The 15,887-nt window shown below is 35.6% G+C and overlaps 1 protein-coding gene across 4 annotated transcripts in view; it reads right to left on the bottom strand.

The window, feature by feature from the left end:
• Positions 1-15,887, bottom strand: part of VPS13B (vacuolar protein sorting 13 homolog B) — a 481,062-nt gene that overhangs the window by 180,952 nt on the left and 284,223 nt on the right. The gene's annotated exons all lie outside the window — the stretch shown is intronic.

The following is a 15,887-nucleotide window of genomic DNA, read 5'->3' as shown; positions in this document are numbered from 1 at the left end:
CGAATATTCTCATCTATCAACTTATCTACAGGATGCATTTGGATCTCATTAGAAAATTTGGAATTCAAAGGAAATGCGGGGATTCACTTTATTTAAAGTAATTTTGGAAAAAACCTACTTGAAGATAGTAAAATACTTAGGTTCAGCCAGACCTCCCCCAGCTCACAGGTTATGAAACTGCAGCCAGCTAACCACTGCTAGTCTGTTGAAACTAGATGCTCAGCTCACGATTCTGAATTGTTCTTGCTTTTACATTCTGCAACTCTATAAATATTGTGAAATGTAATAAATATATAATATGATCTTAGTATATACTCTATTATTTCAGTCCATTACTAATGGATAAAAATGTATTTTTTTTATTTTTATTTTTTGTTGTTGGAAGGGACTTTAAAGGCCACCCAGTTCCAGCCCCCTGCCATGGGCAGGGGCACCTCCCACCACACCAGGTTGCCCAAAGCCCCATCCAGCCTGGCCTTGAGCACCTCCAGGGATGGGGCATCCACAGCTTCTCTGGGCAGCCTGGTCCAGTGCCCAGAACAAGGGAGGACAATCACCTCCCTCGCCCTGCTGGCCACACTGCCTTTGATGCAGCCCAGGATACGGTTGGCTTTCTGGGCTGCAAGCACACGTTGCCAGCTCATTTTAAGCTTCTCCTCAACCAACACCCCCAGGTCCTTCTCCTTAGGGCTGCTTTCAATCCATTCTCTGTCTAGGCCTGTATTTGTGCTTGACTTTAGATACTGAGATTTATCTAGATTTACTGACAGAATATGTAAGATTTGAGCTGTCTCAGGAATGTACCAAGACTAGGACTGGATGGAAACATGAACAAGGGCTAGCTCAGACCACTGACATGTTTTTGTAGTGGAACGTGGAAAATTAAGAGATGTTGAGACAGCTTTAGAAGAGGAAGTAAAAATCACCTAAGCAGCAAAACAGGGGCAAGTGACTGACTGATAACCCAATTAGGAAGCTTATACATTTCCTGTTGAAAACACAATTATCTGACTTGAGAAAATCTGATTTGCTTTAATGTTGATTTTTTTTCATAGCAATCCACTTCTTTTTTTTTCTTTTTTAGCAGACATTCACTCTCTTCCTGTTTCTAATTTAGGTTGCAAATTTACTTGTTTCTCATGATATTGATAAACCTGTGAATGCCAATTTCCTTTCATAATTACCATGGTCTCCTCTTTAGACATGATGAATCTCTGCATATTAATTGCATCTACTCTACCGTGTTTTCAGGCAAGGAATTTGGTGTACTCCCACTCTTCCTAGTCCTTCCTCTTTCTCAAAGATGTTTTACCCCCTGAAATTGATTTTCCTAAGTTTACATCCTGAATATTTGTACCTGTAAGTCTGACCTTTTCCCTTTGTGATTTAAATTCAATTTTACTTCTTTTCTTCAGTTATGTCCTATGTAATGAATAAATCCTCAGTTCAGGGAAGTCAGTGCACAATCATCAGTGCCTGTAAAAATTTACCACTGTAAGTTTCCTGAGAGAATTACAGCTTTGAGTTCACATGCCTGTGGGCAGAAACGCTTGCTACACAGACAGAAGCTAACCTATACACAAGACCTCAGCTATAAAATAAATGATTCTTTTAGTTCCATGTCTAGTTCTTTCTAGAGCAAATCTAGTATTGATGAATTACTAACTAGCATTCCAGCTTGCTTAAATGCAAGCATGCTCGTTTTAATTCTTACAGGAATTAAAAGTCTGAAAGGTAATTTTCCAAACTGCTGTTTCTCCTATCTTTTTTTCATAGAACACTGGGACTTGAACAATCAAGATGTTGTTATCAAAACACAGGATAAAACACAAAATACCTGTTAAGTTTTCTCTTTTCTCTGTTTAGAGAATTCTTCTTGAACATTAAGTACAGAGTGCCCTTGAACTCCCTGCGCTTGTATTATTCTGTATTGGATATTTATAGGTTTCTTGTCAAATGCTTGAGAACCAGAAAAATGTAGTCCCCAAAACTTCCAGATTCCCCATGCCATTATGTTGGATTCTTTTTCCTCTCAGAAAACCCTTTTGAACAGCATCTCCATTGAGAAACCACTTCCCCACCATCATTTTCCGATTTTTCTCTGGCTTTGAGGGAAGACTGAAGTAGAGGAAAAGAGTGCTCCACTATAGTATATTTTGGCTTTGGAGATTACAACATACCTATTGAAGGTATTTCATCAGTTCTTTTAGGGACTTAAGGTAAAGCTTTTAATTATGTTACTACTAGTGAACTCATTTCCTCTTTACAAGATCATTTCTAATCTTTCTCATAGCATGACTATCTGAATCACACCTAAAAGTCAAGCATATTCTCCTTGACATACTACCACCAAATAAAGTTTTCAAGTATTAACAATTTTTGACAAGAGGTATCAAATTCCATATAGAAATCTAGGAAGGCTTTCTTAAAAAGCCCAACCAAAGAGACTAAAGCCATGAAGAGGTATTGTGCACATCACTGAAAGGGACTCTCTCTCTCTCTCTCTCTCTCTCTCTCTTTTTTCGAAACATTTTTAATTAATTTAGTGAAACATTCAAAAGATGTGGAAGGATGCAGCAGAGCTCCAAGAGAGATCTCCCTGAAAAGTCAGTTTACAAATGAAATTCTGATACACAGATTCTTGCCTTAAAACCTGCAAAAAAGCTATGAATATAAGCAACACATTTTGAGTCCCAGTCCTTCGGTCAATTGTAAAACCATTAAATCTTTCATATTATTAAACGTAATTACTGCAACTTAAATTTACAAGCAGTTATCTGAGATTGAAGTGATTAGATTTTTGTTTCTTCTGTGACAGAAAATAAATTGATAGCTTTTGTTTTGATAGCATACTATTGCTAAATCTTTAACTGTGATACCAACAAACTGAAGTTCCTAAAAATAAACTTTTAGGAACTCAAAGACCACACTATCTTAAAAGGGGTATTTATGTAAAAGTTTTAAACATATTTGGAGTTTAATATATTAATTTGGAGTTTAATGTATTAATATATGTTAAATATATTTAACAATATATTTAATAAATGTATTAAAACATCTATGTTTTAAACATACTTTTAAACGTATTTAAACATGTTTTTAAACATATTTCACCTTTAAAAGGTGAAAAACAGAACAAGTGGAATCTGGTAGGAAACTGACCTCAAAACTCATCGTTAGTACAAAAGTATAAAATATACAAAAATCATAAAGAATCATAAGGAACAGGTAAAGGACATGACAAAAACAGCCAAAGCCTAGACTCAACAGTATTCTTATTAATGATAAACTGTTGCTGAGGCAACTTTTGGTAGCAGGACACAATAGATTCTTAGAAGTCTACATCCCACCATAGGAAGCCACAGAATACACCATTGCTCTTTTAAACATTAAATAGAAAACCTTCACGGTAAATCAGTTAAAGCCTATTAAAGCCTACAGCATATACACAAAGCTGCCACAGATGTTTTTGAACAGAGGTTTTACGTAAGCTCCACTCACAGTGCGATGTCAGGCAAGACTAATCCTCATCTACTAGAAAAATCCCTATATATTTACACTATCGACCGTGAAGACTATGATTCCATTGTCAGGTAGTTCGAGAAACTCCACGAGGCACCCAAAACATACAAATGATGGTGGCTATGAAGAAAATTCAGTGTTTTACTTTCTGCCTGGAGCTAAAAAAAAAAAAAAAAAATACTGCAAGGACAGTACATAGATGCAGACATACACACAAATACCCTGCCCACTTGAGTGCCCATTTGGGAAACAGCAAATTCTGTCATCTGCATTTTGTTTGAGTCCAGTTTAGTAAATACTCTTTAATTATTTATTTTTATAAGCTGCAATGCATGAGGAGCGCAATAGATTTGTTAAAATTATTTTTAGAAAGCAACTTCACAACTCTTGCAGTTAGATAATACAGTGGGCATTTCTGGGGGGGCAAGAACCAAGAAAACCATTGCAAGCTGTCTGAAGAATAAGGCATATGTGATGATGGTCTGAAATAGCGCATAACAGAGAATTGCCCTCTTCTCAATTTTTGTTGAATATATGTACGTATCCTGCCTTAAATGAGGAAACCGAGAACTTTCAGATCTGCTTTGCAGCCGGATTTGCTAATCTGCAAGTTTCTTCTTGTTCTTTGAAAAACTGTCACATACAAAGATCAAATAATACTATTCGATAGTTAAACACCTTTGGTTATCAGGAAAAGTTCAAATCCATTCTGTTCCTATCTTGCAAAGACAGGATATGTCTATATATGTATATTCCTATGTCCTACTCATATCACCTCTGAACCTGTTTCTATTTTACTGCTGGAGAAAAACTATCAGACTATCATGTCAGAAGAATGGAGTATCTGTGATTTATATCAATCACTGACATTGAACTCAATGGAGATGCCTGACACTATCCCTGTATTTTATTACTCTCAACCTACACTTGTGTTAGCCATTAACATACCAGCGTTAGCCATTGCCTTCTCACAGGGACAAGAAACAAAAAAAAACCCAATAACTACCAAAAGCACCAGAGGGCAGGAAAAATGTTTTGAGAGGCTGAAGAATGATGGATTTATCTTTGTGTCCTACAACTAACAGACCCATAAGTATGTATGAACCAGTCCTCAAAAACAAACAAACAAACAAACAAAAAAACCCACAAATGAACAAAAAAAAAACAACTAATGGATTTATGTCTTTAAGGACACACACAAAGAATAGCCTCTGAAATGCAACAAGAACACTGTATATTACTTTTAAATCTGTATTTAACTGCATCATAATCAGGTTTAATAGCAACTAAGCATGACTTTTGTCTGTACTTAAGGTGGTTGAGCACTCAGCTCTCTTGGAAAATCAGTAAGGGCCAGGAACCGTACTCACTTAAATAATACAATTTGAGTTCTTCACGATAACTGCAATTAGGTTTTAATTTTGCCATGGGAGCTTTGAATTGTGTTGCATGTTCAAATATCTTTCCTGAACTAACTTAACATATAATGAGTCTGTATATTTCTGATAATCTTTTTTGTTAAATAATCAAAACCCGAAGTACTTAAAAAACGTTAAATGGAAAAGAAAGACTTGAGCAAACTGTTTTTCAAAAGAAAAGATCTCCTATCCAAAAAGTAGTTTAAGAACTGTGGTATGAATTTGTCATAGATAAAAACCCTGTGAGGGACATCAGAGAACCCACAAATATCTATGGAATGAACCGCAATCTGTATACAGAAGTTAACAAATGTCTCATTACAAATGGGGTATGGTTTTCCCAGTAACAGAAGCATAGAACTTGCATTATATTTAACTTGAGATCCTGTCATAATTAAAAATACTACAAAGAAAAAAGTCTGTTTTATATATTACTGGAAAATACTTTTCGACAAAACAGTTGTTGAACCAAATGTGATGGGAATTATAATTGCTCACTAACAATTGAGAAGAAAATTGTAATATAATAATAAGTTTTTAAAAGTTTTCCTGAATTATTTTAGAATAAATTATTTACCACAGCCGTGACCTTTGGGCGTTAATTTTCACTATATAAGACAGAAAAAGTAAACTAGAAGTGGTCACACAATTATTTTATTTTATTTTAAGAATCAGCAAAGGAAACCCAGGGAAGAAACTAAGGAGTCTGCAAAAAGTAAATGAACTTTACTGAACTTAAGTAACCTGTATAGGTGGACCACTCCGTCTCTTAAAACGGCATTAATTCCTAAGGATCAACTAATTATTTTTTCCCACACTAATAGAAAACCAGACACCTCTTTCTCTTACGTCCCAGTATTTTACAGTAACAAGCAAAATACTAAAACTAAAGGTTAGAGAAACAGAAAGATTAAAGGGAGGTAACTTGAAAGAAGTAAAGAAATGTAAAAACTGCAGTAATGTTGCTTTATGACATAAAACATACAACACAACTCACATAAATAACTCTACTTTTCAGATTTCCTTTTATTTTTCAGTTTTACAGCTTATCTGCAAAATTTTTCATTGCATTCAAGTTGCTGACTATCTAAACTGTGAAAGGCATCCTGGGATTTTTAAGTGCTATTTCATGTCCTTTTTCTTTGTCTCTGTGCCTTTTTTGTTTACCTTTTAAAACTGTTACAGTATGTTTAATAATGCCAATGCTCAATCTGAGAATTTTATTAAAATTCCTAGTTCATGGTGTCAGAATCTGTGCTGTGTTTCAAAAGCCATGAGCATGATGGTGGATTAAGCTGCTGCAAGCTCAGGCTGCTGCAATCCTACCCTTTTGCCAGGGCTAATCCTTGTGTGATTATGCAATAAATGGGTTCAGGGGAATGACCTGACTGAAAGAAAAATAAATGCCTCCAAAACATTTTGAGCTCATTTAGCTCCCTCAGCCAGCTCTCTACACACATGTACAACCAGTAACGCCACAGAGCTGCAAAGAGGAGTATGTCTTAGAAGAGCTTGAATTTAGATCTGCAGCCTAGGTGGGCACAAAACTCATGGTCCAAAGAAGACTTTGTCCAAAGTTGTGCTTTGAGTCTCTGCCCATGGCAGTGGGGTTGGAACTAGATGATCTTCAATGTCCCTTCCAACCTGAACCATTCTATGATTCCAAGACCATGGCTAAAATAATATTAAAAGTCAACGTTACATCCACTGTACTCTGGGCTTCTCCAAAGAAATTCAGACAGTATCCAGTCTTCTATCCACTGTGTTGAATCAAGAATTCATATTTTTCGAACTTTTAGTTCTTCTCATATTTTCAAATGGGAGGGAAGTAAATAGTTACGCAACCAGATTTCAGCACAGGAGGTGTGTTTTAGTGCTTTTTGAGGAGAAACAAAGACATAAGACTTCTAAGGGATTCATTTAAAATGTGCAAAAACATTATGAAAGAAGAAGGAGAAGAAATGACTCTTCCTTGGTAGCAGAACACAAGAATTGCAAGAAACCTAAGGTCTCAGTTAAAAAATAAATAAATCAAAAAACTATGCATAGAAATATACATAACAATCATTTAAAGATTAGGAAACAGCAAGGCAAGTAGTTCAAAATAATGAGCAATTCAGTTTGTAAAATGGTAACAGAATATAATGAGAAGTTTAAATGGTTTAAAACTAACCATAATTCAAACAATTCTTTGATTTTATTTTGATTGGCTTTGCTATAATAGGCTTTATCACAGCAGAATTGCAGCTTTTTTGTCAGGAAATGGAAAAAAACATGACTTTATACAGCACCTCAAAGCAGTACATACAAAGGAAATCATAATCTCTTCCCCAATTCAAACACCATATATATATTACAGATTTCTAAACTGAAGTTATAGCAATTTCACGTGAAAAGCTCCATACGTGCTACAGCAAATGCTATATAACTGTTAAAACAGTATTTGAGACAGTGAGAAACATCAGAAGACCAAGGAACTGAGTTCAGGTTGCTGTGTATCTTGAATTTAGTGTCAACTTTGCAATAGTTAACATCACCCACAGCTGAGAAACTTTGTTACAGAACAAAGGGTTGTGCACTGGCACAACAGAGAAATAGATGTCCTTGTGGAAGTTCTGCTTTGCAACTGCTATTTATGTCTGATCTTCAACTGTCCAGTGATGGCAGTTTTCTTAATAGTCATGGAAAGGGAGTAGACACTATGAAAATTACATAAAATGTGATATCGAACACTTTGCAGACTCTTTTTCTCTCATGCCTGTCTCCCAAATTCACAGCCCAACTGGCTGACCTGAGAACTTCACAATCTGAACTCGCAGTCTGAAAGCCTTTCCCAGTTTAGCTCAAAATTATACACAGTTATTAGTGAGAATGAGCTATACCTGAATAATGAAACAATCATAATAACCACACCGTAAACTCAAAAGCTTTGCCAGAAAAACTAAATGCAGTTGGCCTGGGCACTGAGATTTTCACTCTACTGCAGCAACTCCTTCACCAATTAGCGAAGGGAGTGAGGCAAACAGCCAAAACAAGGCTTGTACATGGAACACAAGACAGTTATAATCATATTTGCCTGCTGAAATGTGTGTGCAGTCACAGCTGGTCAGTCATTGACCTGGAAGTGGCACACGAGGCCATGGGGTACCCCTGTATTGCGCTGCACTGCTAGCCAACAAGCACCTCCACGAGGTGCCCAAGCTCACGGTGATTCTCCTCACCATAGCCTCTGCGCTGGAGTCCCTCCCAAACACATGGTGAAGTTCCCGTGATCTTCTAGGTCAAACCTGAAGGAATTTGAGAGATCTTTGAAGAAATCGCTGCCAGCCTCTGGATCTGCACTTTCTGTCACAGACAAGCTGTGAACCTCCATGAAATTAACTTCTTTCCTCCTCCCCACTCCCCATGAAGCGCTGGGATGCTGCTAGGGTGAAGATGACATTTGTGCAAATATCTCAGCCAAATCAGGAGCAGTGTACTCAACTGAAAACAAAGGAAAACTTTGCAGATAAAACTGACACATGAAGTTAGTAAAGCAGAAATGAAAGTAACAATAAATAACGGGGGGAGTGCTATTTTTAATCTTAAAACCTTTTCTTTTTTTAATGTACACATTGCATGAGAGTTATTGGAGACTTCAAAAAATAACTTCAGCAATTTAATGGATTTCACCTTTGCTGTGTTTGAATGAATTGGTTAGTCGTGTGAATAGATTCTTTATTGACATTTACTTGACAGTTTATTTTCCTGACATATTTAATAAGGTTTACGAAACAGCTGCCCTGATTAACAACAAATGGATGTTTAAATGACATAATAATGGCCATGCTCTTTGATAGCAGTGTTTCTATAAAGCTTGTTTCAATTTGTTTTCCATGAGGAACTGCACAAAGAAATTCAAAATCATTGTAAGAATCAGAGGAAAAAATTCAGTGCTACTAAGTGAAAGAGAAAATATAAAGTGGGTCTGTGTATTGCACACACAGTGATTAACCTGATTAAATTCAGGAGAAAAGTAAAGTTGTAGGAATGCTTTACTTATTTTGACATGCATTTTATTTTGAACCATCACAGTATAAGGGAAAGAAATGATTTTTAAAATATGTATTTAGCCAAATTAGTTATGTATTACTGCAGTTCCAGTAAAATGCTCAACTGAAGAAATCTCAAATAAAAATAAGATTGATGGTTAAAGTTGAACATTTTAAAAGTTGAATTCCAAATATAAATGAAGCTTTGAATAGCTCTTGGTATTAGATAATTAACAAGCTACATTTTTGAAATTAAATGGGCAGTTCCAGCTGTTATTTTACAATTAGTTTCCACTGAGGGTTTTAAATTAATAACTGCTGCAACAGCCTCAAACATGCCAATGTTAATTAGCAGTGATGTTTCCATGTAATGTTATCCATATATATGAATATTTTACTGGGGGAAAGGTCTAGGTAGAGTATTTTTCCCTTCCACTAAAGATAGAAGAAGAGAGAAATGTAAAGCAGGAAAATGTTACTTCCAAACCCAATTCCAGACAGAAGTTCAGGAAATTTATGCAAAGGAGAGATGACTTTCCTAAGCTCTTTATGCAAAACAAAACAAAATAAAACAAAAAACCAAGCAGCTAAGGTTCAACTACAGTAGCAAAAAGCAGTATTTAGAACCTAAGAGCTAATGGGAATAATTTGACTTAAAACCCAATTTGATAATTAATAAAGCTAAGATCATTAAACACAAAATAAAAAAGAATTTTAAAAGTTTTTTTTTTTTTACGAAGTAATACTGTAAATGTAGAGACAAGCCTCTTAAAAAAACAAACAAGTATGTTGATCAATAAAAACATACTTGTCTAAATTTCAAAAACTTAGAAGATAAGTTAGAGGAGCAAATTTAAAACATTCACTGTTACAGTATTTTTTATTGCCTTAGTATAGGAAGAAAAGAACTGAACTTGATGCTAGTGTAACCCTGCTTCACAGTTTCTATGTGATACATGAAATACCTCTCCTTGAAATACTGAGATTTTTTTTCTAAAAGTTATTTTTATATATTACCTCTGCTGTTTGAAAAATTCTGAAATTAAAGAAAAACTGCAATAGAGAGGTCACGATGCATCGTACTTTTCCTAATTCCTTATGACACAAATGCACATTTTAATAAGCTGCTCACATTTCCATCAAAATCTATGCATGCACTTTTTTTTTTTAAACTGATTATCTTTGTTGTCTTTATGCAAAGAAAAAGAAAGAAGCTCAGGTTGGCATTAGCTACTGCCCTGTTTGCCTACCAAATAAACTTCAATGAAGTATTAAAAAAATGAAGTAAAATGGAAAATAAGTTTTATTTAGAGCCTTTATAAAATAATCAACTCTTAAATGGAAATGATTAGGCATGTATTCCTGGAATCATTTAGTTATCTGAATACTAAACATCTATGCAAAAACAGAAGATTTTTTTAAGTGTTAATTGGTTTGAAAAGGAAAACAAAGAATTAGCCTTATTGCTCATACTATAGTTGTAGAAATTATAAGCTTTTTATAACAATAATTTAAAGGTACGGTTTTACAAATGTAAATATGGTCCCACAGTAATTTAATACTGAACAAAAAATGTTTCTGAAGAAAAGATGCTTATAGATGTGGGTGCTGCTGAAAAGTTTTGAAAAGCATTTGATTTTCCAAACCACATTTGAAAGAAAAAACAGATTTCCACGCAGATTGCTGGCTGTGTCTGCACTTCTTGCATAAACTCCTTCCATCATTCTTTCCTTCCTCTCACTCCAGCACTATCAGCACAGACACACAAAATTGTTTACTACTGCTTTTTTCACCAAAGGACTTTTGTTAACCAATTACGGGCATTCAATGATAGTATAGGTATGTTCTAGATAAAGTTCCTTGAAATAAAGATAGATAGAAGATATAAGAGAAATAAGATTGTTTTGTTATTTGCAAATGTTTGAGTTATCAAACAGTGGAAAACAGTAAAGTACAAAAATGAAAAGCAGTAGATGAGATACATTTACAATAGAAAGACTTGTATTGATGAAAGGTTTTAAGAAAAATGCTAAGTAATTTACAGCTATCTTTTCATGATTATACTCTTCACATGTAATTTTTGTGGGGGAAATGGGGGGAGTAAAGAATTTCCATTTTACATTCACAAATTGAAAACAGTCCAAGTACTGCTTTATGCTTTGATCTATGAGAGATCTACACATGAAAATGACCATGGAACATTCAGACCTGGACTATTAAGCTTTGATGTATGACATGAATGAAATCCTTGGATCTCAAAAATGATGAATCCGGAGTGTGGACAACAATTAGATTCTTTATTGGCCAAACTGAGGAAAGCTTATGATTCTACTCACCTAAATCTCCCAAACTCGATAGTTTAGTAACAGTTATGCAGCAATTCATAAACCAGGCCTCCAACACCTCCAGTCTGTATTCTCTGTGCTTTTTGTCAGTCATTTCTTTTTTTGTCTCAACAAACTCCGTTAATACGACAATACAATATTTTACCTTAAATTTATTTCACTCTCTCTGTTCATGGATATTCCCTAAAATTCTATTAATTAATCTTTCATGTCACAGTTTGAAAAAAAACGACCATTTTGGGGATGACTGGCAATTATCCATATAACTGAGTAGGTAATTTGCACAGTCTTCGTTATAATGGGGCCCTTATCCTGAACTAGAACTAAATGCAATCTCAATTTCAACTTTGTGCTCCTTCATACTTAAGCATGGGTTTATTTCCTCCTATTTCAGTTGGAGAAACAGAATTGCTGGGTCCTGTGATGGAGTTTTCTTACTAATACTGTCTAATCCTGATGGTAGCTTAGCACAACTAGTGTTATTCCCCATCATAAACCCTCAACACGCATAGATTTTTTAAAAATCCAGTCCCTTTTATGTTAGCTTTCCACTGATTGCACTAAGCACTGTTTGTATATACAGAAAAATATTATTGTAATCTAAAAAGGTGACAAAAGACAATGTGAGATAATTGAGCAGAAAACTGCTTAAGATGACTACAGACACATTTGATTAGTTCCACTTCTTTAGAGCATTATAATTTATTCACGCTGATATTCCACATTAGTCACTTTTATTAAAAGAGAAAGAACTGAGGAAACGACAAAGGGAAAACACATGAAGACACACAAAGAAGGAAATGTGGCCTTCTGGAGCTACCCCAGGAGATGATGCTCTGTTTGCCGCAGCCATCTCCATGCACGGAAAAGGATCTTCTGGTCTGGTGCCCTCAGAATTGCTTTATATACATCAATAAAAAGCCTTTGTTTGTTTGTTTTTGGCAAGGGATTATCATTTGTTGTCTTGAGAAAGACATGAGCCACTCAGTCTAAATTGCATTGAGGAAGGGGTTGGACTAGATGAACTAGAGAAGTCCCTTTCAACCATTCATTAATTCTATGCTTCCCTTTGGTTTTTCTTCAACAGAATCAGCAACACAGCTCCTTTTAGTACTTTTCCACAAATGTACACATATATATATGTTTTTAGAGAAATGCTCACTGCTAGAAAGAAATTTTAAACAATGTCCTCCAAAGCAAACAAGCTGTTGCTACTAACACCACAATGGTTTGTGAACGAGCTTTCTCTATCTCAGCACTCTTCCTCCCCCAAACTGCTAGAACTTCCTCTGTTCTGTAAAATGTACTTGAAATTGGCCATTTCAAAAGTTACTGCAAAACAAACACAGCATGATCACACAAGGTAAGAAACGACCACGCCATCTTTTCTTTCTGTGACCTGCTGAATCATCTCCATGTAGCAGCCCCCTAGTCTTAAGTTTATTATGATGAGATAGTTAAAACCACAAAAATACAGTTGTCTCCTTCACTGGTTCAGCAGAAATTTCATTTACTCTGACTATATGACTCCTCCACAGTTCTAATTCACTGCTCTGCTCTCTCTTTTGCCAAGCTAGGCAGCTGCCTCATCTGCATGCTCATCCAAAATCTCCTTTATTCTGCTCACGTGTCCCCATCACAAGAACTTCGGGTTCTGCTGCACAGAACAGTCAGTCCTTGACAAAAACACCTGATTCTGGTTGTGCTTGTTGAAGACGAACACACCTTAGTTGGGGATTAAGAATCATAAAGTCACGATGAATCATTAAAAAAACACAAACTCCTAGGACTTAAGAGGAAAAAAAAAGGAGAAATTGTTTCTCACTGTGACCCATACGGTGTAGCTGTACCTCTTTCAGGGATCCTATATTTACTGTTATGGTATACAACATCTTTGTCTACTATAGTTATTAATAGGTCTAAAAAATTAGACCATTTTCGATTGAAGGAAATAGTTATTTTTAGACTAATTTTTATATGGTAAAAGAAAACTGAAGTTACTGTGTCAATAAATTTCTTTCTAACTCGCAATAATCACCTGAAAAAATATTTGTGTCCAAACTTTTGGGGCACATTATGTTTCCAACATTCCATTTTCTATTTAATTCCCTCTCCAAGTCAAGCAAGTAAACTATTTTTCCTAAGACACAGATGGAGACATTCAGCTCACAAGGCCCGGTTTCATTTAATATGACCCGCAGCCATACCAGATTTACCTTTTATGCACTGATATTCTGTTAATACTAAACGAGCACTTTCAGTTTTTCATGTATGAATTTATGGGACAAATTCAGAAGATATTTGGAAATTCTATTCAGCCATTAGCCATGAAAAAGTTTCTCAGCCTTTCCTAAAAGAACAGTTTCTAAATGAGACACAAACATTCTTCTTTCTCATGAAACACTACTAGTGACATTAATTGCATGTGGTTGTAGTTCAGACCTAAACAGAAGACTGTTTAAACCAAAGTGACACCGCAAATTAAGTTTGAATCCCCACTCCAGAAACACTGTAAAGACAGTGGTTCAGACAATGATTTATTTTCTTTTATTCTATTAAAAGCAGCAGTAGTAAATTAGAGGAGAAGAGAGGTTGGAAAAAGAGGGAAGATGACATGTTGGGATTATTAGAATGCTGTAGCAGCTAATTCTTCAGTAATCAACAGGCTGCTGTAAGGGTTTTTTTAAGCATCTCTTAAACTGGATATTGTACTACTTGTACCTCTGTTGATATTTACTAAGAAATCTTTCACCAAAAGTCACGAGTTATACATTGAGTGTGAGCTTCTTCATTTAACTATCTAACTTCTTTTAAGCATTCTGTATCAGCACTACAATTCTCCCGCTACACATTTTTGCTATCCAGTGTCTTGTACCACGGACAGGTTAAAAAGGGCAAATACCACCTAACATATGAAATTTGGTATTTGGAGAACAGAATACTAACACTAGGCCTAAGTGTTAAAAATATCCCAATATCCCAACACTTTTTTCTTTTTTTTTTCCGCCTTTGAATATAGATTGTGTGGCCCACCCTAACAATCCAAAAATGTTTGCATTTTGTTACCTAATTTTCCAAAGAAAAACTGGCAAATGACGAAGTGAACACCACTCAATGCCACTGGTCAAACACCAGTGATTGTCACGTAAGAAAATGCACATGTATCTTCAACCATGCGTCTGTAACTACAGTACGTTCTGAATCAAAACATATGTAATTAGAAAATGCATTTATTTCAACACTAAACTGGAATCTTAGTATTTTGTGATAAAAAATATTCACTGATATTGCTAGAAAGTGTTGAGTCTTGCTTACACGCACCAAAATAGTAATGCTCTTCCCAAAAACAAAAGACCACCCACTACCAACTTCAATATTGTCTCATAAAATTCTGCAAGTAACTTGACACTCTGCCCCAATGTATTTTAAAAACACTAAAGCTAGGATAATTGGATGATTAAAGGAACAAAGATAAGACTGAGTCATTTGACAGCTGCTGAGAAATGAGAATGCTCAATGAAGTTAGAGGAAATTTCTGAAAATGGCAGACATTTCCCAAAAAAAGACATCAGAAGCATACGTTGTGAGGCTGGTCACAAAGAAATCAGCAACATTCAGATGAGAGACGTCTGTGGCCCAGACCTTATTTCTATCTTACCCCTTTAGTGCCTTGGTTTCTAAAGGAAGACTGGAGCATATCATAAAACTATGAAAACCAAACATACACTGCACAAACCTAATCCAGGATATTTCTGTATATATGACCCTGAGACCCATAATGCAAAAGAGTAGCAGAACCTTTAAGCAGTTGAATGACTTCTGGTTTGAACAGCACAGAATGTCTGCATTTCAGGTAAAGCCACAGCTGCAAAGGTATCAGCCTCAAGAATGTAAACTGGCATAGCTTCACCGACCTTGAGGTAAATGGCATCCCTCCCATTGCTTATGCACTGACTTGTGATGTGCACACAAGGAACATTACACAGTTCCCCTAAGTGACAGAAACTACCTTACTCTAGCTGAAACTCACAGATTCCATTTTTTGACAGGGAATTTTGCTGACAAACTTTCAGTTGCAGAGAGAAGAGTGGAACCTACTTTGATTTTTGCAACTCTCAAAGCAGCAATCAGGTGGGAGGAGCAGGGTAGAAGCAGGGAGAGCCTGTACAAATATCAGATCTCTTTTGTCTGTGGGCACACTGAGGGTTGGATCAGGCCTTGCCACCCAGAACAGTTGTTGGTGCCAGGCTTGAGATTTCTTCCACGAGAGCTCCATAATAAAATAGATACAGGACTCATTTAAAAAAACAAAACAAAACAAAAAAACACATCCTACTATAAACTACTATAAGTAAACATACAAGCAAATACAGTATTTTAAGCATCTCCAAATGGAAATATGAAGAAAAAGACTCTTACAACTTCTAAGTGTTCTGAAGAGAAACTGGAAATATTTCATTGGTCTCCTAAAAATCCTAGTCTTGACAAAAAGTAAAACTTGCTGTCATTTTCTGGGCAGTAAATGTTTTACTGCTGGGAAAAGATTTTGATGTTTGTAATTTCTATTGAAG

This window comes from Anser cygnoides, chromosome 2 (assembly GCF_040182565.1).
Source record: "Anser cygnoides isolate HZ-2024a breed goose chromosome 2, Taihu_goose_T2T_genome, whole genome shotgun sequence".
Lineage (NCBI taxonomy): Eukaryota > Metazoa > Chordata > Aves > Anseriformes > Anatidae > Anser > Anser cygnoides.
The sequence above is the reverse complement of the archived record's forward strand: the minus strand, read 5'-3'. Positions and strand labels throughout refer to the sequence as shown.